The 26,898-nt window shown below is 42.4% G+C and overlaps 1 protein-coding gene across 4 annotated transcripts in view; it reads left to right on the forward strand.

The window, feature by feature from the left end:
• FMNL3 (formin like 3) overlaps window positions 1-26,898 on the forward strand; it is a 154,738-nt gene that overhangs the window by 23,901 nt on the left and 103,939 nt on the right. The window lies entirely within an intron of this gene.

Genomic DNA, 26,898 nt, shown 5'->3' on the forward strand with positions numbered 1-26,898 from the left:
GCCGGGAGAACGGCACAAAATAGGGCATATTCCATTTTTTGATGACCCGGTTTACCGGGCCGTCAAAAAATCGGCTGTGTGAATAGCCCCATTTGGGGTCTATTGTTTCTACAGCGGCTGTTCAAAGAACGGCCGTCACACGGCCAGGAATTCCTGTCGTGTGAATAGGGCCTAAGTCCTACTGAATCTAACCTTACAGAATGTATTATAATGTTGCACTTCAAGTCCTGCTTCATGGAGGCCATCATTTCATATTAGGGTTGGGCGATTGATTAATCAAATTAATTCAAATAATTCGCCCTCAAGGACTCTCACGATTCTGTTTTTTTAATAGAATCATAGAATCGATTCTTTAGTGGAGCCGTTCTGCAGGAGTAAGCTCCGCCTGCTATCTCGTCACTGCCTTGTCTGCCCCGTTCTGTCTCTGCTTCCCCATGGAACTTCTGTACTGAACAAAATGATACAGCACGGAACAGCAGTTCCGCTGGGACTCCTAGTACATAGCCACACCGCCCTGTAGATACCACCCCGCTGTAGATAGCACCCCCTTGCAGATCGCACCCCCCTGTACCTTGTAGATCGCACCACAACCCCTTCCTTATAGATAGCGCCGCTGTAGATAGCACCCACTTGCAGATCGCACCAACACCCCCTTGTACCTTGTAGATCGCACCACCACCTTATACCTTGTAGACCGCACCACCACCCCCTTGTACCTTGTAGACCGCACCACCACCTCCCTTTGCACCTTATAGATCGCACCACCACCTCCCTTTGTACCTTGTAGATCGCACCACCACCTCACCTTGTAGATCTCACCACCATCTCCCCTTGTACCTTGTAGATCGCACCACCATCTCCCCTTGTACCTTGGAGATCGCACCACCACCTCCCCTTGTACCTTGGAGATCGCACCACCACCTCCCCTTGTACCTTGGAGATCGCACCACCACCTCCCCTTGTACCTTGGAGATCGCACCACCACCTCCCCTTGTACCTTGGAGATCGCACCACCACCTCCCCTTGTACCTTGGAGATCGCACCACCACCTCCCCTTGTACCTTGGAGATCGCACCACCACCTCCCCTTGTACCTTGGAGATCGCACCACCACCTCCCCTTGTACCTTGTAGATCGCACCACCACCTCCCCTTGTACCTTGTAGATCGCACCACCACCTCCCCTTGTACCTTGTAGATCTCACCACCACCTCCCCTTGTACCTTGTAGATCTCACCACCACCTCCCCTTGTACCTTGTAGATCTCACCACCACCTCCCCTTGTACCTTGTAGATCTCACCACCACCTTCCCTTGTACCTTGTAGATCTCACCACCACCTCCCCTTGTACCTTGTAGATCTCACCACCACCTCCCCTTGTACCTTGTAGATCGCATCACCACCTCCCCTTGTACCTTGTAGATCGCATCACCACCTCCCCTTGTACCTTGTAGATAGCACCACAACTCCCCCCCCCCCCCCCTTATAGATCGCGCCGCTTTAGCTCCCACTTGGAGCTGGATCTCTGGCCAAAGCGTCGGCAACCTCTGGCCGTGGATTCAACCCCTATTGGCAGCTACAGCGGCGTGATCTACACGGAAGGGGGTGTGATCTACAAGGTAAGATGGTGGTGCTGCGGGGGGGGGGGGGGGTGCAATCTACAAGGGAGGGTGCGTGCGATCTACAGGTGGGGGTGCGATCTACAAGGGAGGGGATGGTGCTGCGATCTACAAGGCTGGGTATGATCTATGAGGGGTTGCCAGCTGCAAGGGGGTGTGGCACTGTCTACATGGGCACTATATTGGGGGGTGGCACCATGTGGGCACTGTCACTACATGTGGGCACTGTGGCGCCATATCACTATATGTGGGCACTGGGGCACGAAATACCCTGACAAATTAAATCCAACTTTTTTTTTTTTTTTTACGGCCGTGAATTAGACTGGAAATGGATGAGAGTTTGGATATACTGATGCAAAATGGACATGAAAAACTGACCATTGATCCGTTTTTAATGGCCATTTTTTTTTTCACTGTGGTGTGATTGTAACCTAAATGACTATGATGCCAGGAGTCCCGTTCACATGTACGGTGGTCGGGCCGCGAAATCCGGCTGACACACAAACCATTTTACACGGTCAATGTCGGAGACTGGCTGAGGTGGTGACGGGCAGAGGGGGATGTTAGTGCACGCAGCGCACTAAAGTTATAATTAATTAGATATTCATTTTTCCAATTGTATTTATGATAAAATAAAGTATTAGCAGAGGTTAAAAGTTGTGAAGTTACGTACAATAATTATAACAATATATGTTAAAAAGTTATTTATATAAAGAAAAGTTATTAAATTATCGCTTGGTATTACTTTTGTATATGTGTGTGTGTGTGTGTGTGTGTGTGTGTATATATATATATATATATATATATATATATATATAACTTCTCTCCTATAGTTATTTATTAGATATGTTCTGTAGTATAGCAAACATATACATAGGTGTGTGGTCAGCTAAGCATTCTGGATTGGCCATTTGGTTTTGCTTGTTTAATTCTGAAATGTCTATCTCTGAGGACCGCGTCATTTCACAGCACTAGACCCGTGTGACACGAACATAAAAGTAGCTTTTTAGCATCTTGCATTTTTTTGATCACTATTTTAGGCTTAGTGCGACGTGTCTAATAGCAGAACGCCAGTTTTATTGAGACTAATACTTTCCGGTGAATAAATTGCACTTTTTGGCATTAAGGCTCTGGATATATGACTGGTGATCCATGTGAATGTGTTTTATTTTGTTCATTCATAACGTGACACGTGCCCTTTGCATGTCATGTATATGTACAGTACGTCAACATTCATAAACCTTAAATGTTGTGATAATATGGGTAGTAAAGTCTGGATGTTGTTGCAGTAAATGGCACTAGAGGTTTAATTCTAATGTTTTGCAGCAGGAAATTCCCTTTAAGATCAATCATCCCCCCCCCCCCCCCCTCTATGCAGACATGTATCATCTGAATCCATACTTTATATTGTCCAAGCAGAAAAGCAGTCTGCTTGTGTAATGCATGGTAAGCAGCCGAGGAGCATGCGTGTTGTGATGTCCTGGAAAAGAAGTACATTTTTGTGGCTTTCCCTATTCATGGAAGACTTTTTCGGATCCTGATGACTTACAGTGAACAGTCTTTTTCCAACTCTTTCTCCAATTTCTAGGACTTTTTTTTTTTTTTTTTTGCAATCTGTTACTAATTACTGCCCTATTTTATTTTGTTTTGAGATTCCAGTTAAAGGGCCAGCACCATCTTATTAGCAGATATGCAAAGCTGCTTAATCTAATGTTTATTATTATTATTATTATTATTATTATTATGCAATAAGAAAAAAGAGAAAATGGACACTTTGTACTTTACTTGTAGAGCATGCTATAATGCAAGTTTTAGCGAAAACTTCTCTTTGGTTGTTCGGTCACTGGAATGACTTTCACATCTTTTCTTTATTTTTTGGGTCCTTCTAAATAGAATTTGGAAAGTAGTAGCATAAACATTTGGCAGTATAGTAGTATTGGCAAATATTTTGTTGGCGGTTATTTTGTGAGATTTACACTAGGCTGTTTTTTAAATTCCATTTATTTTTTATTTTCAGTCATAGTCCGCAGTGGATGCTAAGGGTAAGAGTGTAAAGGAAAGATTTTTATTTCTGCTTTTTCTTTTGCATCCAGCACTCCAAAATGGCATCAAAACTGCTCTGTGTGAACAAAGCCTTATAACTTTAACTTGTGTTTTTTTTGTGTATAAATTCAATAAATTTTCAATGATTTAAACATGTGCAAAAATTCTAGGTAAGACGACATACTGTAATGAAGCGTCCCCTTCTCGATTAGATTTAGATGGTACAAAGTAATATGGGGTGGGAGGTGTGCCCCAATTATTCCTGCAGTGCATTTTCCAGCTGAATCTGCAGTTTATAGTCTTGAGGATATTCGCATATGTGGGTTCGAGAGGCAGCACTTTTCCAGGAGATGGTGACAAATGTAGGGGGGGGGGGGGCATTCTCCACAACCGTTACATAGTGCTGAAGTCATGAAAGAATTCACCTGTGTGGATGAAACTAATTTTGGGGGGAAAAAGAATGAGGCGCCAAATGAGGAGTGGGAAAGAGGGAAGCTGCCATGGAGGAATCTGACTGGTGCCAAGTGTCAGATTAAAGAGGCTCTGTCACCACATTATAAGTGCCCTATATCCTACATAAGGAGATCGGAGCTATAATGTAGGTGACAGTAATGCTTTTAATTAAAAAAAACGATCTATTTTCACCACTTTATTAGCGATTTTAGATTTATGCTAATGAGTGTCTTAATGCCCAAGTGGGCGTGTTTTTACTTTCGACCAAGTGGGCGTTGTACAGAGGAGTGTATGACGCTCACCAATCAGCCTCATGCACTCCTCTCCATTCATTTAGGCAGCGCATAGGGATCCTTTTAGATCGCTATGTGCTGTCTTATACTGACACATTAACGATACTGAAGTGTTTAGACAGTGAATAGACATTCCACGGGATGTCTATTCACAATCCCTGCACTTCGTTACTCTGTGGTAGTTACAGCAGAGGAAGCGTGATCTCGCGAGATTACGCGGTAAATGACAGGTTACAACGAGATCACGCTTCCTCTGCTGTAACTACCACAGACAGAGTAACGAAGTGCAGAGATTGTCAATAGACATCCCGTGGAATGTCTATTCACTGTCTAAACACTTCAGTATAGTTAATGTGTAAGTATAAGACCGCACATAGCGATCTAAAAGGATCCCTATGCGCTGCCCAAATGAATGGAGAGGAGTGCATGACACTGATTGGTCAGCGTCATACACTCCTCTGTACAACGCCCACTTGGTCTAAAGTAAAAACACGCCCACTTGGGCATTAAGACACTCATTAGCATAAATCTAAAATCGCTAATAAAGTGGTGAAAATAGATCGTTTTTCTAAATAAAAAGCACTGCTGTCACCTACATTATAGCGCCGATCTCCTTATGTAGGAGATAGGACACTTATAATGTGGTGACAGAGTCTCTTTTTAATTAATGAAGGTGTGCGCGGGGCCACATAGAATGTGTGGTGTAGCATGAAAGTGGAGGGGCTAGGAAGTTAAGGCCAGGTATAAAATTAGCTCATTAAAGTGCAGTATATGTAAGATGACTGGCTGGAGGACCATGTGCAAATACATTGATCAGAGACTTCAGGGGTTTGAACTCCTCCACCCTGTATGTCAGAGCAATTTTTCCAAACCATTCTTTCAGTTTTCAGTATTGATTTCCCATGGTGGGGTTTGACCATCTTAGGCCTCATGCACGCAAACGTGTTTTTGCGTCCGCAATTCACCCGAAAATCTGCGTGTGAATTGCGGACACATTCATTGCTATGGGCCCATGCACACGACCGTGTTTTCCACGGACCGTGCGCTGGCTGGGAGCCTGTACCGCAAAAAGATAGGGCATGTCTTATTACTGGCCGCATTTGCGGTCTAGGCTTATTGAAATCAATGTGTGCACGGTCCGTTATTTGCGAGCGGGCCACGGTTAACACTCCGAGGCCGTCCGTGCCGTAATCATGGGCTGTGCACACAGCTACGGTCGTGTGGATTGGGCCATGGGGCACGTGAAGAGAAGGCTAGCGGGGATATGAGTACCTATCTCTTCATGAATAATTTTGTGGACAACAGACCGAAGGGTAGGGCAGCTCCACCATATGTGGGTCGTGGTGCCGCCTGTCGCACCGTATTACCAATTGTTATCAGAAAGGAAACCATCTGTGAAGGATTGCCAGGAGTCAGTACTATCTTGTTAAAATTTTAGAACTTGTCTCTTGGGCTTTGGTAGCAATAACTGTTTTGTGTAGGTAAAACCATTTAGCCGATTGGGCTTCTGGAAATTGTTTACCCAATTCAGATTCCTAGACAGAACCTAGGGAGGCTGTTGTGAGTGATTTGAGAGGAGTAGACCATAAAGTATAGGCATTGCACCCTGGTGAGAAGGAAGGGTTATCAGTAATTGGCAGAGGACCATTTTGGGTCCATAAGGGAGCTGCTGGCACAGAAAGGATAGTCACCAAGATATGATGTAGGAGAGTCAGACGAGAACGGAGCCCAGGTCCAAAGGAAGAGGGAAAACCGTTAAATGTGGCGCCTAGTCGGTATGCCAGAATTCTGGTTCAATTTCATCTATAACTCTGGTTAAGTTTGAATGATAAATCTGCCCATATTTGTATATTATCTTTAGACTAAATCTAGTCTCCATATATTTAGCTGTGTGCAGCTCAATCAAACACAAATATAACAAATACATATTAGGGGTTCATGCACATTGCAAAGCATCTTATAATCCATGAAAGAAAACAAAACCCTCCCTTGTAAAATCAGAGGCACGTAGAGGTGTACAGTATGGACCCATAGAAGACCTAGAAGATCTTGGCTGCTATATTCCATGCAACGCAGATCCATAATTTGACTAGGTACATGAGGCCTTAAAGAGGATCTGTCACTAGTCTAGCAATGCCCTATCTCCTAGCTAATCTAATAGGCGCTGTCACACTGATAATACTAGTGAAAACTGTGTCCCAAAAAGTTTGATTTGATAAATTATGCTTTCTTTCTAAATATGCAAATGAGCCTATACTAGACAAGTGAGTGTCTACACCAGTGATTCTCCTGAGGTGGAGCCTCCTCACAGCCTCTGACACTGTCCTATCAGCATGAAGCTGCTTCACACAGTGTGAGAGACTGAGGCTGGAGGGAAGGGGGAATCACTTCAAATAGCCACATCCCCGGCTGTGGACCACCTAGAACAGTGGTTCTGGTGGCATATGAAAGGTGAGATTCTAATCTTTCATATGGCAGGATCACAGTTCCAGCTGTGAAACACCCGGAGATATCACCAGTTGGAAACAGTCGGGAATGGAAGCTGTATGCTATATGATCACGCTGTGTTGCTGGGCAGGGAAGAGAAGAATTGTATGATGCTGAGTGGACAGCATCATACAGAAAACATAATTAATATTGGTCACCTATTCAAAGGATAGGTGATAAATATTTGATCGGTGGGAGTCCGACTGCTGGGACCCCCAGCGATCTCTAACAGTCTTACCTGGCCGTCCCTGTGCGCCCTATAGAAATGAATGGAGCGGTGGCTGGGTATGCGCCGAGTACTGTCTGACACTGAGACGGCATAAAACTAGATGAGTTGTCCTGCAAATGCGCCAAGTTGAACACAGTTGGGCATGCTCTGTGTTAAATTTGGGGCATCTCAAACACTTTTCTCTTCGTTACCCCAAACCAGTAACTCTGGCACAGTTTACGAATCCATTTAGCATTGCCTCCATTTCTAGACACTTTTGAAACGTTTTTAGTGAGGAGCAAAAATATTAAAATAATCAATTTGAGCCATAATTTTGGGGCACTATGAGTAGTAATGCCCCCTGCACAAAGGACAGAAATGCTGCTGATTACAGTACCTACTATGTGGATGTGATTTGAACAAATCATCAACAAGCTGCAGAATATTTTCCACACAGATATATGCGAATTTCACCCCTTTAAATGTCGAAGGATTAAAATCCGCTGTGAATTCACACCAAAATCTGAACGTGACACATGGAAGAACACTGCAGATTCACTGCTGAAAATCCACAACAAATTTGCTACGTGTGCAGGTACCCTTATTTTACTCTCCATTTATCTAATTTTCACCCTATTAATTGAAAATGCTTTACAAGGGGTCCTCTTTTCCTGTAGGGGATCAGTATTATTCTCATTTATTTGGGAAGTAGGTTGAATGAAATTATTGTTCATGTTGTGCACCGCTTCAGCCTGCAATTGTTATGGCTGCACTTAAAGAGGCTCTGTCACCAGATTTTGCAACCCCTATCTCCTATTGCAGAAGATCGGCGCTGCAATGGAGATAAGAGTAACGTTTTTTTTTTTTTTTTAAACGAGCATTTTTGGCCAAGTTATGACAATTTTTATATTTATGTAAATGAGGCTTTCTAAAGTACAACTGGGCGTGTTTAAAGTAAAAGTACAACTGGGCGTGTATTATGTGCGTACATCTGGGCGTTTTTACTTCTTTTACTAGCTGGGCGTTGTGTATAGAAGTATCATCCACTTCTCCACAACGCCCAGCTTCTGGCAGTGCAGACACAGTGTGTTCTCGAGAGATCACGCTGTGACGTCACTCACTTCCTGCCCCAGGTCCAGCATCGTGTCGGACGAGCGAGGACACATCGGCACCAGAGGCTACAGATGATTCTGCAGCAGCATCGGAGTTTGCAGGTAAGTCGATGTAGCTACTTACCTGTAAACGCTGATGCTGCTGCAGAATCAACTGTAGCCTCTGGTGCCGATGTGGCCGACACGATGCAGGACCTGGGGCAGGAAGTGAGTGACGTCACAGCGTGATCTCTTGAGAACACGCTGTGTGTCTGCACTGCCAGAAGCTGGGCGTTCTGAAGAGAAGTGGATGATACTTCTATTCACAATGCCCAGCTAGTAAAACAAGTAAAAACGCCCAGATGTACACACACAATACACGCCCAGTTGTACTTTAGAAAGCCTCATTTACATAAATATTAAAATGGTCACAACTTGCCCAAAAATGTTTTTTAAAAAAAAACGTTACTCTTATCTACATTGCAGCGCCGATCTGCTGCAATAGCAGATAGGGGTTGCAAAATCTGGTGACAGAGCCTCTTTAAGCTAATAATGTAAACTGCCAGAGGAATAGTTTGTTTTACTCATGTAAGATCACTAGGTGCATCTGTAACTTAGGCCCAATGCACACGACCGTAAAAAAGCTCCGTAATACGGTCCGCAATTACGGACCCGTTTGGTTCTATTGGGCGCGGACAGGTTTCCGTATGGCTATGGATAGGTGTCCGTTCCATAGAACCGTGCTGGGAATTATGGAGCATGTCCTACTTTTTGTATTTTACGGGCCGTTCTCCCATAATTTGTATGGGAGAACGGCCCGAAAATGTGGTCCGCAGACGCTGGTCGTGATTACGGGCACTGCCGTGTGCATGAGGCCTTACCCATGGGGAGAGGTCCATCCCTTTTGTATTTAGTTGGGTAGGGGCTAAATCCTCAAGAGCTGAGCTTGTGTAGCATGTGGTTTTTTTTTCTCCCCCCTTTAAATATTGTTTACTCCTAGACTTTTACCCCCTTCCCTCTTTGGCCACTTTTGACCTTCCTGGCAGCCTCATTTTTCAAATTGACATGTTTCATTTTATGTGGTAATAACTTCAGAATGCTTTACCTATCCTAGTGATTCTGAGATTTTCTCGTGACACATTCGACTTTATGTTCCTGGCAAAAGTTGCTTGATACATTTAGTATTTAATTGTGAAAAACACAAAAATTTAGCGAAAAATTAGCATTTTTCCAAATTTAAATGTATCTGCTTGTAAGACAGGCAGTTATAACCACACAAATTTGTTGCTAATTACCATCCCCCATATGTCTACTTTACATTGGCATCGTTTTTTGAACATCCTTTTATTTTTCTAGGACGTTACAAGGCTTAGAACTTTAGCAGCAATTTCTCACACTTTCAAGAAAATTTCAAAAGGCTATTTTTACAGGGACCAGTTCAGTTGTGAAGTGGCTTTGAGGGCCTTATATATTAGAAACTCCCAATAAGTCACCACATTTTAAAAACTGCACCCCTCAAAGTATTCAAACCAGCATTTAGAACATTTCTTAACCCTTTAGACGCTTCACAGGAATTAAGGCAAAGTAGAGGTGAAGTTTGGAAATTTTTATTATTTATTTTTGCAGAAATTAATTTTTAATCCATTTTTTTGTAATACAAAGTTTTACCAGAGAAATGCAGCTCAATATTTATTGCCCAGATTCTGCCGTTTTTAGAAATATCCCACATGTGGCCCTAGCGTGTTAATGGACTGAAGCACCGGCCTCAGAAGCAAAGGAGCGCCTACAGGATTTTGGGGCCTTCTTTTTACTAGAATATATTTAATGCACCATGTCAGGTTTGAAGGGCTCATGCGGTGCCAAAACAGTTGAAACCCCCCACAAGTGACCCCATTTTTTAAACTACAACCATTGAAGAAGTTATCTAGAGGTATAGTGTGCATTTTGACCGCACTGGTTTTTTTGCAGAAATTATTGGAAGTAGGCTGTGAAAATTAAAATCTACATACTTTCAAAGAAAATGCAGGTTTAGCAAATTTTTTCCTCATTTCCACAAGGACCGCAGGAGAAAAAGCACTACAAAATTTGTAAAATCATTTTTCCCGAGTAAAACAGTAATATATGGCTGTTTGGACACATGGCAGGGCTTAGAAGGGAAGGAGCGCCATTTGGCTTTTGAAGCTCAAATTTAGCCGGAATGGTTTGCGGAGGCCATGTTACATTTGCAAAGCCCCTGCAGGACCAAAACAGTGAAAACGTCCAAAAATTTACTCCATTTAGGAAACTACACCCCTTGAGGAATTCATCTAGCGGTGTAGTGAGCGTTTTGACACAACAGGTGTTTCATAGAATTAGAAGTGGGCAGTGAAAATAAAAACAATCCCTTTTCTTCAATAAGATGTAGCTTTAGCTCAAAATTGTTCATTTTCTCAACAAATAAAGGAAAAAAAAAGAAACCCAACATTTGTAAAGCAATTTCTCCAGAGTATGGCAATACCCCATATATGGGCATAAACTGCTGTTTGGGCACAAGGCAGGGCTCGGAAGAGAAGGAGCGGCATTTGGCTTTTGGAGTGCAGATTTTGCTTGATTTGGTTTCTGGGCGCTATGTCGCATTTGCAAAGCCCCTGTGGGAACAAAACAGTGGAAACCCCCCAGAAGTGACCCCATTTTGGAAACTACATCCCTCAAGGTATTCACCTAGGGGTTTAGTGGGCATGTTAACCCCGCAGGTGTTTTGCAGAAATCCGTGTGCACTCGATGTTGCAGAGTGAAAATGGGATTTTTTTCCATAGATATGCCGCCGATATGTGGTGCCACCATAACAAGACAGCTCTCTAATTATTATGCTGTGTTTCCCGGTTTTAGAAACGCCCTACACGGGGCACTAATCTTTTACCTAGACATTTGACCGGGATCATGAATGAAAGAGTACCGTGTGTAAATCTCCAAATTAGGCCTCAATTTTAAAGTATTGGTTCACAATTGCAGGGCTCCTATGTGAAGTAATAAAAGAAACCCCTGAGAAGTGACCCCATTTTGGAAACTGCATCCCACAAGGCATTTATTAAGGGGTGTAGTGGGCATTTTCACCCCACAAGTCTTTTCCATAAATGATTGCGCTGCGGATGGTGCAAAGTAACAATTTCAATTTTTCCCTAGATATGCCATTTCAGTGGCAAATGTGTCGCGCCCAGCTTCTGCCACTGGAGACACACACCCCAAATTTTTTTAAAAGGGTTCTCCTGGGTATGGTGATGCCATATATGTGGAAGGAAACTGCTATTTGGGCACACTGTAGAGTTCAGAGGGGAGGGATCGTCATTTGGCTTTTGGAGCGTGGATTTTGCTTGGTAGATTTTTTTGAGTATTGCTGGTGTTTTCAATTATAATGTGGGGATACATGTAAGCTGTGCAGAGTACATCAGGGGCATAGTCAGGTGGTATAATAATGGGGTAAAAAACACAATAAAATGATCCATAGATGTGTGTTACGCTGTGAAGCAATCCTTTCTGCACAGGCCGGTGTCGCGCTGATAAATGATGTCCTTTCTTATCCCCCTTTTGGTCCACACTCTGCACCTTTGCAATTTGGGGAATTTTGCTGGGAAAGTGTTGCCTGATATAATACGGGCACCCTCGCTTCTAGCGGAGATGTTTGGGCCCTACCCTTCCTGGTTCCCCAATTTGAGGGCCTTGATAAATTGCCTCTTGAAACAGAAGTAATGTTCCCCTCGGCCTGCACAACTACATATTTTTTTATTTCCTGACTTATTGGAGCCTTAACTAATTTTATTTTTTGATAGACGTAGTGGTATGAGGGCTGTTTTTTTGCGGGACGAGCTGTATTTTGGGGTACATGCAACTTTTTAATCACTTTTTATCCTATTTTTTGGGAGGTCAACTGACCAAAAACTGCAATTCTGGCATAGTTTTTTGAGTTTTTTTTTAAATATAGCATTCACCATGCATTATAAATAACATTTTAACTTTATTCTGCGGGTCAGTCCGATTCCGGCACTTTTTTATGACTTACAACTTTTTGCACAATAAAATTTACTTTTGTAAAAAGAATGTATTTTTTCTGTTGCCATGTTGTGAGAACCATAACGTTTTAAGTTTTTCGTCAACTGAGCTGTATGAGGGGTTGTTTTTTGAGTGACGACCTATAATTTATATAGGTACCATTCTTGGATACATCTGACATTTTGATCACTTTTTATTCCAATATTTGTAGGGCAAAGTGACCAAAAAACCGAAATTCTGGTATCGTTTTTTACGGTTTTTTTTTTACGTCGTTCACCGCGTGGGATAAATATCATAATATTTTTATAGCTCAGGCCGTTTCGATCGCGGCGATGCCGATTATGTATGGTTTATGTTTTTTAAATAATAAAGGACCATGATAAGGGAAAATTTATGATTTGTATTTTATTTTTTTATTACTTGAAACTTTTATTGTGTTTTAAAACTTTTTTTGCACTGTATTAGATCTGTCAGTCATTTACTGACAGCAAACACATTGGGCTTCGCCTTCCGGCCGGGCCTAATTGGCTTCCGCAATGGCAGAGCAGGAGGCCATTGTTAGGTCTCCTGTTGCCATAGCAGCAGTGGGCAGCCCTGCGATTGAGGGCAGAGTTGCCGATCTCCTGGCAACCTCTAAAATGCAGTGATTGCTGCATCTAAGGGGTTAATGGCAGGGATCGGAGCTAGCTCCGGTTCCCTCCATTACAGGTGGATGTCAGCTGTAACATACAGCTGAAATCCACCACTGATGACGCGGGTTCAGCTCCTGAGCCGGCGTCATCTTGCCGTCTGCTACGGAAGCCTTTTAGGCCCTGCCTCCAGGTCGGGCATGAACGGCTTCTGTGCTAGGCAGACCGGGAGGCCAGTATTAGGCCTCCGGTCGCCACCGGAGCCCCGGCAATTTTATTGCTGGGGTGCCGATAATTTGCAAACTTTTTAAAGGGGTTTTCCGGAACCAATTAACTAATTTCTATTTCACTGCACATATAAAAATAATGTCATTTGTAATATACTTATGTTTTGTTTTCATTTTCTAACACAGCGATTCCAGTGCCGGGCACGTGATGCGTCTCCAGCTGCAAAATCTTTACTTCCGGCGCTAGCCCGTCCGTAATCTTTGACTTCCGTTTTCTGGCCTGCTCAATGTATCGGGACGTCATTCCTGACGTTACTGCACACTGAGAATAGGTGGACGGGATACTCTTTCTCCAGCGTCTGAGCATGCGTGGATGCTCTCATGTATGACAGGTCTTGCTCCCGGCGCATGGCATGCTGGGAGAAAAGTAATGCATGCTGGGAGCGGACCGGAAGCTGTCATAGGAGGCATGTAAGCAGAGTGCGGAATGTAAAGAGAGCACGTTTACAGCACGGAAAGAAACACCTAAATACCTTTTTGACGTTTTCTGAGTGTATTTATAGCAAAAAAAAAGGGTCAGACTACTAAGAACATTTTTTTTTTTTTTTTTAGATGTCGGAAAACCCCTTTTAAATGCATCGATCGCTTTTGACCACTGCATTTAAAGGGTTAATGGCGGGGATCGAAGCTATCTTCGGTCCCCGCCATTACGGCCGGATGTCAGCTGTAAGATACCGCTAACATCCCGTGATGATGGCACCGACTCCGCTTCGGAGCCGGTGCCATCCATTTGTCGTATGGATACGGCAAAATGCGGGAAGCACTGGCTTTCCATGACTTATCCATGCGACAAATGTCGGTAAGGGGTTAAAGCCTTATTCACACAACCGGGATTATCGGCCGTGTGTTTTTTTTTTTTGTTTTTTTTAAGTATATTATCTGATCTAGCCCGAAGTCAGTGGGTTTAGCTGAGATTTATCTAAAGGTACTTTTACACCAACCAAGTTTGGCCGATGCAGCGAGCGCCGGTCAGCGAGACCGCTCGTTGATCGGCGCTCGTATGCTCCTTTCACAATGAGCTAGTATGGGGACGGGCGATCGTTACTTCTATCATGTCGGCAGCACATCCCCCTGTTTATACAGGGAGATGTGCTGCCGACAACGATAATATGTTTGCTTGTCTGTTTCAGGCACGTTTGGCTAAATTCTTTTTTTACGGGAACAAAGCAAGAGATTCCAGCTGCTTCCTGTGACCAGATAGTGTGTCATCGGTGCTTGCCAGAATGTTTCTGGTTAGGCCGATGTGGTAGAGACTTGAATATTTCCCTCATCTTGGAAAGGAAGTTGTGGATTGAGAAAAGGAAATTCCAGAACTGACTCTTATCCTGTGACACATTGCACTCAGTATCTAGGACAGTCAGTATAAAATCTCAGTCTTGGTGATCTCCGTCCCGTATATTTGAAGACTCTTATTTTTAGACTGTTCTACTGTATTCTAGACTTTGTGAATAAGGTTTATATCTATGTTATCAATCATAATTTATATTAATTTTCCAGCTTGCCATTATAAAGTACAAAGTGTGAATAATGGTGGCTTCAACTGTTCTAGCTGAAAGGGCGGTTTTTGATTTCCAGTATTATGTTTTGACTTTCTTTATACCCTCAGCCTGTTTTGGCCTTGTGGGCACGGCCCATCGTTTTCAGAACTGACTTGTCAATTTAGGTGGTAATAAACTTTGGAATGGTTTTACTTATCCAAGCGATTCTGAGATTCGTTTTTTTTTGTGACACGTTGAACTTTGTGATAGAGGTAAAAACTGGTCAATACATTCAGTGTTTATTTGTACACCCTTTTTTTTTATTTTTTAAGAGAACTTCAAAAATTAGCATTTTTCTAAATGTCAATGTTTCTGCTTATAAGACACATAGTAATACCACACAAATAGTCCCTAGTTAACATTTCCCATATGTCTGCTTTATGTTAGCATACTTTTTTGTAAATACTTTTATTTCTCTAGGCTTAGAACTTTAGTATAAATTTTTCACGTTTTTAAGAAAACTTCCAAAACCTATTTTTTTAGGGACCAGTTCAGTTTTGGCTATATATTAGAAACCCCCATAAAGCACCCTATTTTAAAAACTCTACCCTTCAAGTATTCAAAATGACACTTAGAAAGTTCTGTTTTTTTTTTTTTTTTAACCATAAAGGCATTTCTTAAGATTTAGAGCAAAGTGGAGGTAAAATGTACAAGTTTTATTTCTTTTTTAGCAGAAATTCAATTTCAATCCATTTTTTCTGTTAACACTGAGAAACACAACTCTATTTATTGCCCAGATTCTCTAGTTTCTAGAAATATGTCACATGTGTCCCTAGTCTGGTACTCGACTGAAACACAGGTCTCAAAAAATGGAGGAGCACCTACTGGACTTTGGGGCCACCTATTTATTAGAATATGTTTTCGGCACCGTGTCCGGTTTTAAGAAGTCTTGTGGTACCAAAACATAGGAAACCCCAAAAGACCCCGTTTTGGAAACTACACCCCACGGAATTCATCTAGGGGTATAAGGAGCATTTTGACCCCACTGGTTTTTTGTTTTTTTATCTGAATTTATTGGAATTAGGCCATAAAAATGAAAATCAACCTTTTTTTCTTTTTCTCATAAAATGCAGGTTTAGCTGTAGATTTTTTTCCCATTTTCACAAGGAATTAAGGAGAAAAAGCCCCCGACCATATGTAAAGCAATTTGTCGAAAGAGAACGGCAATACCCCATGTGTGGTCATAATCTGCTGTTTGTACACACGTCAGGGCTCAAAGACAGGAGCAATGTTTGGCATGCAGATTTGCTTGGATGCCATGTGCATTTGCCCCTGAGGTACCAGTATAGGGGAAACCCAAGAGAAGTGACCCGTTTTGGAAACTACACACCTCAGGGCATCTATGAGCATTTTGACCCCACTGGTGTTTTATAGATTTTTATTAGAAATAGGCAGTGAAAATGAAACTTAAATTTTTTTCCTGTTGTTTTAGGCCCTGTTCACACAGAATTTTTTTGCAGGCAGAAAATTCTGCCTGGAAAAATCAGCTCCTGTTTTTTTAAGTGGTTTTGCACCACACGTGTTTTTTGGCGCAATTTTGTTTTCCGCGGTTTCTTTTTTGGCGCATTTTTTTTTTTTTAGCCATCTCTTCAACAGAAAGATGGAATAATCGTGAGCGTTTTTTTTTGCCAAAAAACGAGTTTATTTCCGTCTCCCATTGATTTTCAATGGGGTCTTTGAGGCGGAAAACTCCAAGATAGGGCATGTCGCTACTTTTTCCCGCAAGCTTTTTTTTTTTTTTTGCTTGCGGTAAAAAAACGCCACCAATTCTCATTGAAATCAATGCGCGTCAATTTCGCCCGTTTTTTTGCCATGTGAACAGGGCCTTAGATTCCAAGGTTTCATTTTCACAAGAGGTAATAAGGGAAATAACAAACCATTTGTTAGTCAACTTCTCCCGAGTACGGCAATTCCCCATATGTGGGGATTTTCACAGCATTTGCACACAAATGCAGGGCTCCGAGGTCAAACAGTAAAACAAACCCCCAAGAAGAGACCCCACTTTTTGGAAACTGCACCCCATAAGGTATTTTTTTTAAGGTATGTAGTGAGCATTTTGTTCCCACAGGTTGTTCACACAGTGCAGATTTTGCATGTATTAAGTCAAATCCAGGAATGGAGCCTAAACAGAAGAAATGTATAAAGGAAGGCCTTAAAGTGTCTACTCTCCTGGATCCAAATCTGTTTTTTGCTTAAGAAATGCAGGCAAAAATCTGCAGTAAATCCTCACTGTGTGAACAAGGCCTAAGGCCCCATGCAGACGGCCCTAAGTTTGTTCCGCAATTACAGTCCGTAATCAAAGTACAGACCCATTCATTTCTACTGCCCACGGACACCTTCCCGTATATTTACAGTAAGGTGTCCGGGTCGTAGAAAGGCTCCGCAAAAAATAGGACATGTCCTATTTTTTTTTATTTTACGGACCGTGCTCCCATACTTTATAATGCGGGTGACTGTCCACAGCTGGCCGTAGCCATAATCATGGACCGGAATTACGGTAACGGCTGTGTGCAGGGGGCCACAGGCCAGATATGCTGCAGATTACAACAGATCAACGTGCAAAAAATCTGCAGGGTTTACAGTAGCAGCAGAAGGGATGAGATTTCAACAGATCTCCTCCCTATGCTGCGGCCAAAATCCTCACATAATTAGTGCAGAAATTCAGCTGCGGTTCAACTTTCAAATTTGTGTAAATTTATGCTGAGAGGAGATGCTGCGTTTTTTCCTTGTAGTCTTGTATGGAGAGCATAAAATCAGCTGTCAAAATCGCAAGCTGTAATTTGTTGCGCCTTTTTTTTTTTTTTCTACAGGGATTCTGCTGCGATTTTGCAGTAAAAACGGCAGTGTATCCACAGCTGCATATAAAGTTTTCTTCAACCAATGCTTCACTAAATCCGCAAGTAAAACTGTTGCGGCGTATCCGCAATGATTTCTGCAGCTTTATTGCGTTTTCTGCAATATGCACATTAAAATCCACTATTTGCTGCGGATTTCTGTGACTGATTTACCTGCGGGTTTATGTGACTCCTCTGCAGATTTTCTGTTGTGGCAAAATAGGCAGCGCATCCGGCCTGCGGGAACATACCCCTAGGCTTCCTTCACACGCATGCTTTGTACAGCATTTTTTGTGTGCGTTTTCTGTAGTCCCACATTTTTTAGAGGCCCTTATTTCTAGAGAGGCTTATGGAAAAATTGCAGAAATACAAACAAACAGCCAAATCTACCACTTGCTGCTATAAAAAAAAAAAAATGCTTGACGAGATGAAAAAGAAGCCACACAAAAAATACATGTTTTGGTATTTGATAATTCCCTTTTGACGGCATTATGTTCTGTAACACTAAGACTACGTTCACATCTGCGTCATCGCTCCGTTCTGGAGCTCCATCTGAGCTTTCCATCAGAACGGAACCCTGACTGAAACAAACAGAAACCATAGGTTTCCGAATGCATCACCATTGATTTAGAAGGTGACGCATCTGGTGCAAATGGTTTCCGTTTGTCTCCGTTGTGCAAGGGTTCCGTCGTCTAATGGAGGCAATACCATAGTCGACTGCGCTATTCATTCCATCAAAACGACGGAACCCTTGCACAACGGAGACAAACCGAAACCATTTGCACCCGATCCATCACCAGTAAAGGGGTTTTTACACCTAATAGAGGTTTGCTTAAATTGGATAAAATTGCCAAACTATTGTACCATAACTTGCCAGTTTTAGGTCTGATTAAAGATTTTGTTGCCTAAAACGAACACCCTTTTAAAGGGGATGTCCTCATGTGGCCGCTCCTTTTATACTGCGGCTTCTGAAGTCCCCGTCAGTCAGCTGTTCTCACTGGGGGGAGTTGCGCTGGCCAAACAAATGTAGGTTTATATGGCACTCATTTCAGTAATTGGGCAACCATGTAAAACCTGGATATGCAGAGTCCTCCTGAGCAGGCTTTGCTTTGGCTTACAAAGGGTGGGGTGACAGGGAGCATTTTTAGTGTGTTTAGTAAAGTTCGTTTTGTAATTAGTTTTGGGGCCGGACCAGACCTAAAACTAAAAATAATGTGTGTGTTTTCCCTGTTTGTTTCCTGCTTTTTCCGGCACCTGCTATCTGTTTTCATGGAGGATGAAAGACGCCTTTTGCACATGCACCAGAGAGTATGAACTTCGAGTCACAGCAACACATATTTGTGTTTTGATTCCTGGACCTAGTGAATGAAGCGGTGAAGAAGAAAATGTTGTTTGTGCGTAAATCTGGGGGCAGGAGATCAGCGGTGGGCTGCGCCTTGTGACTTATTGTTGTTTATGCAGCCGAGAACTAATCCACATCTATAGAGGTCAAAGCTACCCATTTTGCATCTTTAAAGGGGTATTCCCAACACACATTTATGGCATATCCACAGGATAGGTGTGTGTCCAACCTCTCTGCACCAATGTAGAAAACGAGGCTCCTCCGACCTCTGTTCTGCCTGGTGATGTGCCGCCGGCCACTGCATCCAGGCAGAGAATGAATAGAGAGGTGGCTGTGCTTCTCTCCATTCAGTTCTATGGGGTTACGAAACAGTCAAGCTCGCTTTCCGGCAGCTACCTCTCCCAGTGGGGTTGGGGTCGGGGAAGCCGCGTTCTCCACAATCTCTGGGACCCGCACCTATCACACATTTTTGGCATATCCTATGGAGTTGGGAATATTCCTTTTGAAATATGGTTCTTCATAATTCATTAAAAATGGCAAGATTCACACGGACGTGTCCATTTTGCATCTGCAGCTCCGTGTGCCATCAGTATTTGTTCCCTGTGGCATCTGTTTTTTTTTAATGTCGGTGTTGGTGCACATTTTTTTTATTTATTTATTTTTCTCTACATTTCTATTGCAACTGGTGCATGAATCACGGACAGCACACGGAAGATGTACATGTGGTTTTCACGCTCCCATTGACTTCAATGTGTGTGTGATCCGCAAAAACGGACTAGAATAGGACATGCAGTGAGGTTCACGCAGCGGGAATACGCTGCGCGAAAGATCACGCATGTCTGAATAGTCCCATTGAATTGCATATGCCCGTATGTATACAACGTTCGTCTGAATAAGGCCTTAAACACATGAAATAAATTTCTATGTGTTCAGAGGCAAAATATTGTGTATCGTATAATGTGCTAGGCAGCAAACGAAAATGGAAACCCCCAAAACCAGATTTGTAATTGGTTTTCCCCAAGCTGAAGAGAAGTTGTCCTGCCAAGTAGCCTGGGCTTAGAGGCGGCTATAACGGTAACTATACCTAGATATTTCTCCCCACATTTTCAGTACAAAATAACATGTGACCTGTGTTTTTGGAGAAATGGTGAAGTACCACCACAGTACAATAAATGACACCGTTTACTAATGCCCTTTTGTAAACAGGGCAACGATCAGCCGAAGAGTGTGAAAACGCTCGCTCCTTGGCTGATCGTATTGTTTGTGGCCAATAAAATGGTCGCTAGTCCGCAGCACATCTCCCTGTGTAGACCGAGAGCTGTGCTGCCAACATGATAGAAATGTACAGCAATGAACGATCGTGGTAACGATCGATTGTCTCTATAAACTACTGATTATAGCCCCTTGAGAAAGGAGCAAACGAGCGCTGACCAACAAGCTGTCTGATTGGCGCTCGTTTTCACGGCTAATATCGGGCCATGTAAAAGGACTTTAAGGTGCATTGGGTTGGTCATGATTCAATGGCCAGATCTTAATCATTGAAAAAGTGAAAAGGTAAGTCATTTGTCCCCCTTGTGGCTCATTCTTCTATCCTCATACATCATTATCACGGGTTTACTTAGAAACTTCTCCCATGTTAGCGATTTGTAGAAGTGGTTTTATCTCAACCACATTCATTTTTCTGTAACCCTGCCTGAGGTTACCATTGCTGTTGAGATCTTTAGCTCATGAATCTTTGACATGAATTACTGCATTGGCAAAATATCTTCATCTGCTGTCACATCTTTGTCATCTTTAGTAATAAACTCCTTAAACTAACATGTAGTGTAAAACTGAGTAAAGCGCGTAGGTTTCTATATGCATATGTAGAACTTTTGTCAGCAATGCCTGTATCTGTATTCTAAAATGTAACATTCCTAACCACCCACTCTTTTTTTTATTTTAGTGACTATTCGGGCCAGGACTACATAATTACCTTTCTGACTTAGGCCGGATTTACACGAGAGTGTGTGTTTTGCGCGCGCAAAAGGCACTTAACAGCTCCGTGTGTCATCACATAGGATGTGCGGCTGCGTGATTTTCGCGCAGCCGCCATCATTATGACACTCTGTTTGTATGTTTGTAAACAGAAAAGCACGTGGTGCTTTTCTGTTTTCAATCATACATTTTACTGCTCTTGCACGAATCACGCACGTCCCACGGAAGTGCTTCCGTGTGGTACGCGTGATTTTCACGCACCTATTGACTTCAATGGGTGCGTGATGCGCGAGAAACGCAGAAATCTAGGACATGTTGTGAGTTTTACGCAGCGGACACCTGTTGCGTAAAAATCACGGACTGTCTGCACGGCCCCATAGACTAATATAGGTCCGTGTGAGGCGCGTGAAAATCACGCGCGTTGCATGGCCATATCACGTTCATGTAAATCCGCCCTTAGTGGCATCCGTGCTGCTTCATGCTGGGATAACCTGCTTGTTGTCCAGCCACAATGGTGTAAGCTAGGGCAGCGTGGTGGCTCAGTGGTGAACACTAGGGTATTGGGTTCAAAACTTACAAGGACAATAAGTGCATGGAGTTTTTATGTGCTCTTTGTGCTTGCATGGATTTTTTGCCCACACAAAAGAAAATAAACAAGGAGTTGTCTGAGAGCTTTAGGCTATGTTCACACGGGGTATTTTGCCGAGTTTTTTGACGCGGAAACCGCGTCGCAAAACTCGGCAGAAACGGCCCGAGAACGCCTCCCATTGATTTCAATGGGAGGCGTCGGCGTCTTTTTCCCGCGAGCAGTAAAACTGCCTCGCGGGAAAAAGAAGCGACATGCCCTATCTTCGGGCGCTTCCGCCTCCGACCTCCCATTGACTTCAATGGGAGGCAGGAGAAAGCGTATATCTCGCTGTTTTATGCCCGCAGCACTCAATGGCCGCGGGCGAAAAACGGCGCGATAATTGCCGCGAAAATCGGCGTGCAGGGAGAGGAATATCTGCCTCAAAGTTCCAAACAGAATTTTGAGGCAGATATTCCTCCCCCAAAATACTCCGTGTGAACATAGCCTTACAAATGAAACTGTAGTAAATGTTGTCAAATAAAAAATCAAAGGTTACTCACCTGTTCCATCCTCCAGCGCGGATGCTCCGGTGGTCTGTTCCATTTGCTTCGTTTTCCTGCAGCGATTACGTGCCGATACAGCCAATCGCTGGTCTCGATGATGGAGCGGCAGGGGATTTTAAGGGGTTTTCTAGTACCGGACAACTGATGACCTATCCACGGGATAGTAATTAACCCTATCCTGTACCTCACAGTCATAATGGGCAACATTGGGTTAATGTGTAAGGTACATGATGGGGTTAATTACTATTAATGTGAGGCACATGGAGGTTCAAAATTCATAACCCCATGTGCCTCACATTAATAAGTGAACGAAAGCAGTTTTTTTTTATTTTGTATTTTTTTTTACAGTATGCGGGCACCGATCATCATAAATGACACTATAAATTAGTTGTGCAGGTCTTTATGGTTGCGACGACCCCAAATATGTGTATCTTATGTATTGAGACTTTTTTTTTAATAATGTGTATTATAGTGTGTGTCTGTTTGGTATTTTGTGTTTTTTTTTTTTAACAATAGATAAAAGTATTAAAAAATAATTATTCAATTTAAACTTTTAATGTACTGGCATATACATGGTCGAGTTACATTATTATGGCCACCTCCTATTTTCGACGTCTGCAGCGCGTAGCCTATGAAGGAAGTGATGTGCCGTGGGCTGGCTTGGTGGTGTGCGATAACAGGAAATATGGTCAGACAGCATGGTCCTTCAATGGACGTAAGTGCACGTGAAGGTGCAGGGGGAGAAGTATGGAGCGCACAACATGCACTGCATGTGTCAGCTGGGTATTACAGCTGACATCTGGCGCTAACGGCCAGGAACAGCGATCGTGAAAAAAAGCCGTTAATTTTTATTTTATTTTTACATTTCAAAGTTAAACAACACAATTTTCCCTCTGAAGTAATGTTAAAAAATTGGTATCGCTGCGCCCGTTAAAGCCCGAACTATTACGATATAACATTATTTAATGCGCACGGTGAATGCTGTAAAAAAGAAAAATATAAAACTATAGAATCGTTGTTTTTTCGTCAACCCAGCAGTGGAAAAAAAGGAATAAAGTGATCAAAAAGTCGTATGCACTAAAAAATTGATGCCAATAGAAAACACTGCACGTGCTGAAAAAAATAAGCCCTTTTTTCTAACAGTTTTTTCTTTGTAAATGGAGTAAAACCTTAAAAAACCTATATAAATCTGGTATCGCCGTAATCTTATTGACCAGCAGAATAAAACAAATTTGCTCGTTTTACTGTGTGGTGAAAGACGTTAAAAGGAAACCCAAAAGACAATGGAGGAATCAGGTTCTTCCAATTCCACTCCACATAGACTTTTCCTTCAGTTTCCCAGTACATTATATGGTAATTTAAATGGTGCCAAACTACAACTCATCCTGCAGAAAAGGAGCCCTCATACCACTCCATTGACAGAAAAATAAAAAAGTTATGGCTCATAGAAGGTGGGAAGTGTAAAACGAAAATGAAGAAAAAAAAAAATGTCTTGGACTGTAAGGGGTTAAAGGGGTTGCCTTGCTTGGACATCCCGATCTGTGCCCGAGTGTAAACACCGCTCAGCCCTGGAGCGCCGCCAGCATCCTCCCAAAACAGCGGATGGCTGCTGATTTCAATGGGTCCTGTGTGATGTAGGTTTATTGCTGGGGTCCCCATGAATAGCTTGTCTGGGGGACTTTCAGCATCCCAAACCTTATTACCCCTTAATAAACCAAAAACAATGTTGTTTTTTTGCTGAGGGTGACATTAAAAGTCACACAGGGAACAACAAATTAAAAAAATAACCGATTTGTCACAGGAATTAGCATTCGGACCACGGCAGTTACAATGTGGCTTGTCCTTTCCATAGATGCTGCAGCAGTGTCTCTATCGCACGATCATTATCCTATACCAAGTAGTCTACTCTGGGTTTTCATTTTACAATATTTGGGTATTCTAATACAAACCTTTTAGAATAATAAGCCCCTTTCCTAGTTATGTGGTCCCATTTCTGGACTGTTGCTTTACCAGAGGAAGTTCTTTTGCACATTAGATAACGGGTCTTTTAATATCTATCTGGTTCATTAGGTCACAGTGTACAGTGTTAGGAGACATGGATCGTGTGCTTAGCAGTGCTGGCTCATGCCAGATTTACGGATTAAAGCCAGGCCTGAAGTAAGGCTCTTTGTATGTGTCCCAGTCCCCCCCACTCTTTAGTCAGCTGTACCCTGTGTGACGTGTGCCAGGGCTGACTCTGCCAATTTCCCATAACCACGCATTGCTATTTCACTCTTGACTGGGCACATTACCATGAACTTTACTTTTTAGTTTTTCTGTGCTGTAAACTAGTCTCCATCAATATAGTATGTGCTGGCATTAATTTCCTTGTAAAATGCTACATAGAGTCCAGTTCAGACAAGCTTAATGCTATTCTGAACTTGGTGATATATATATATATATATATATATATATATATATATATAATGTGTGTTTGTGTTAAAAAAATATATATATAGCATTGCGTTTAAAAAAGCAAATGAAGCTCAAAATCATTATAACTTTTATTTGCCTAAATGTAAATGCACTGGAAATACTACACGTCCAATTCCAAAACAAGAACAACATTAATTCTTCACAAAGTAAAGAAAAAGGAATATTCGGCTGTTCAAAAACATAGCAGTGCCAGCATTTTTCTTTTAAAAACGCAAAGATTTGAATTTACTGAACTAATATTTCGTGGCATAACCATTGTTTCTGAGAACGGCTGGACATCTGTGCTGCATGGAGTCGACCAACTTCTGTCACCTCTGAGCAGGTATCCAGTCCAGGAAGATCGGAGGACATTCCACAGTTCTTCTGCATTTTTGGGTTTTGCCTCATAAACCGTTTTTTTTAGCTCACCCCAAGTTCTCTATGGGATTGAGGTCGGGGATTGGGCTGGTCACTCCATTACCTCAATCCCATTTGTCTGTAACCAAGATGTTGTTCTCTTACTGGTGTGTTGAAACACCCATTTCAAGGGCATTTCTTCTTTGGCGTAGGGCAACATGATCTCCCCAAGTATTTTGATATATAAAAAACTGATCCTTGTATGTTATAAATAGGCCCAACACCATGGTATGAGAAACATCCCCATATCAGGATTTTTGCAGCACCATGCTTTACTGTCTTCATAGTGTACTGTGTCTTGAATTCCGCGCTAGGGGGTCGTCTGACATACTGTCTGCGGCCACTAGATGCAAAAAGAACAATTTTTTTTTTATTTCATCAGTCCACAAAATGTTGCGCCATTTATCTTTGGGCCAGTCAATGTGTTCCTTGGCAAATTTTAACCTATTCAGGACATGTGTTTTTTTTTCAACAACATGACTTTGCGGGGAGTTCTTGCTGGTAACTTGGCTTCACTTCATCGTCTTCTGGTTGTAGCAGTTCTCACTGGTAACTTCAGATCTTCTTTGATCTTTCTGGAGGTGATCATTGGCTGAGCCTTAGCCATTTTTGCTATTCTTCGATCCATTTGAACAGCCGTTCCCCGCTTCCTTCCGCGTCTTTCAGGTTTTGGTTGCCACTTCAAGGAATTTGAGATCATTTTATCTGAGCGGCCTATAATTTGCTGCACTTCTCTATATGTTTTTCCCTCTCCAATCAACTTTTTAATCAAGGTCCGTTTTTCATCAGAACAATGTGTGGAATGACCCATTTTCCCGTGTTTCAGAAGAAAATGCACTGTAACCAACATGTGCAACATTTGCCCCCTCCTACCTGAAATAAGGGCCAAAATGGACACCGGTTATTCCACAGAATGAATTAACGCCTCCTTCTTTCTTTTTCTTTTTTTTTTTTCTACTACTCTGACAGCTCTTGCACACTACTGAGATCGGGCTGTCAACAACGTTCGTGTGTCGGCCGGACCATGGTACAAGTGAACAGGACTTTTCCGTACTGTATAATTTTGTTCAGTACAGAACAGCAGTTCCGTGGGGTGGCAGGGACTCCTAGCATCATAAATGTCTGTGATGCTAGGATTCCCGTTCACTTTTACCGTGGTCGGGAGGGGAAATCCGGACGACACACGGACCGTTTTTCACGGTCCGATCTTGATCGTGCGCATGAGCTGTGACAAGTAAATTATTTGGTAAGTAGAAACATCACTAAACATTGATTTCTTAGGTTACACACACACACATATATATATATATATATATATATATATATATAATTATTTACAAAGCAGTTGTATCTCAAAAGTAAAAAATAATTTTTAATAGAAAGCTGCACCAAACACACCAATACACTGTTTTATTAAAAAAAAATATTTTCAAGGGTGTGTGTATATATAGCCTTTTAAAATAACATTGGAAAAATGCTTGCAGTCTGGGCCTAAGAGACCATCGTGAAATAGGTTTTCCAGGATTAGAAAAAAACGCTTATTGTCCATGGGCTGTGTCTGCTATTGCAGCTCATCCCTATTTAAGTAAATGGGGCAGAGCTATAATACCAGACAGATCCCATGGACAAAAGTGTTGTCTGTGGAAATAAGCAGATCATGTTTTCTAATACTAAACACGACTCCATTAACGTGTTAAAGAGGCTCTGTCACCACATTATAAGGGTCCTGTCTCCTACATAAGGAGATGGGCGCTGTAATGTAGGCGACAGTAATGCTTTTTATTTAAAAAAACGATCTTTTTTCACAACGTTAGGAGCGATTTTGGTTTATGCTAATGAGCTTTCTTAATGCCCAAGTGGGCGTATTTTTACTTTCGACCAAGTGGGCGTTGTACAGAGGAGTGTATGACGCTGACCAATCGGCATCATGCACTCCTCTCCATTTATTTAGACAGCAGAATCGCGTTCTTACTAGAACATGATCTGCAGCCACATACACAGCGATTCTGCTTGATTAACGTTAATCCAGTGTCCTGATAATGAATACACATGACCTCCAGTCTGGACGTCA

Source organism: Rhinoderma darwinii, chromosome 2, assembly GCF_050947455.1.
Source record: "Rhinoderma darwinii isolate aRhiDar2 chromosome 2, aRhiDar2.hap1, whole genome shotgun sequence".
NCBI classification, from domain to species: Eukaryota; Metazoa; Chordata; class Amphibia; order Anura; family Rhinodermatidae; genus Rhinoderma; species Rhinoderma darwinii.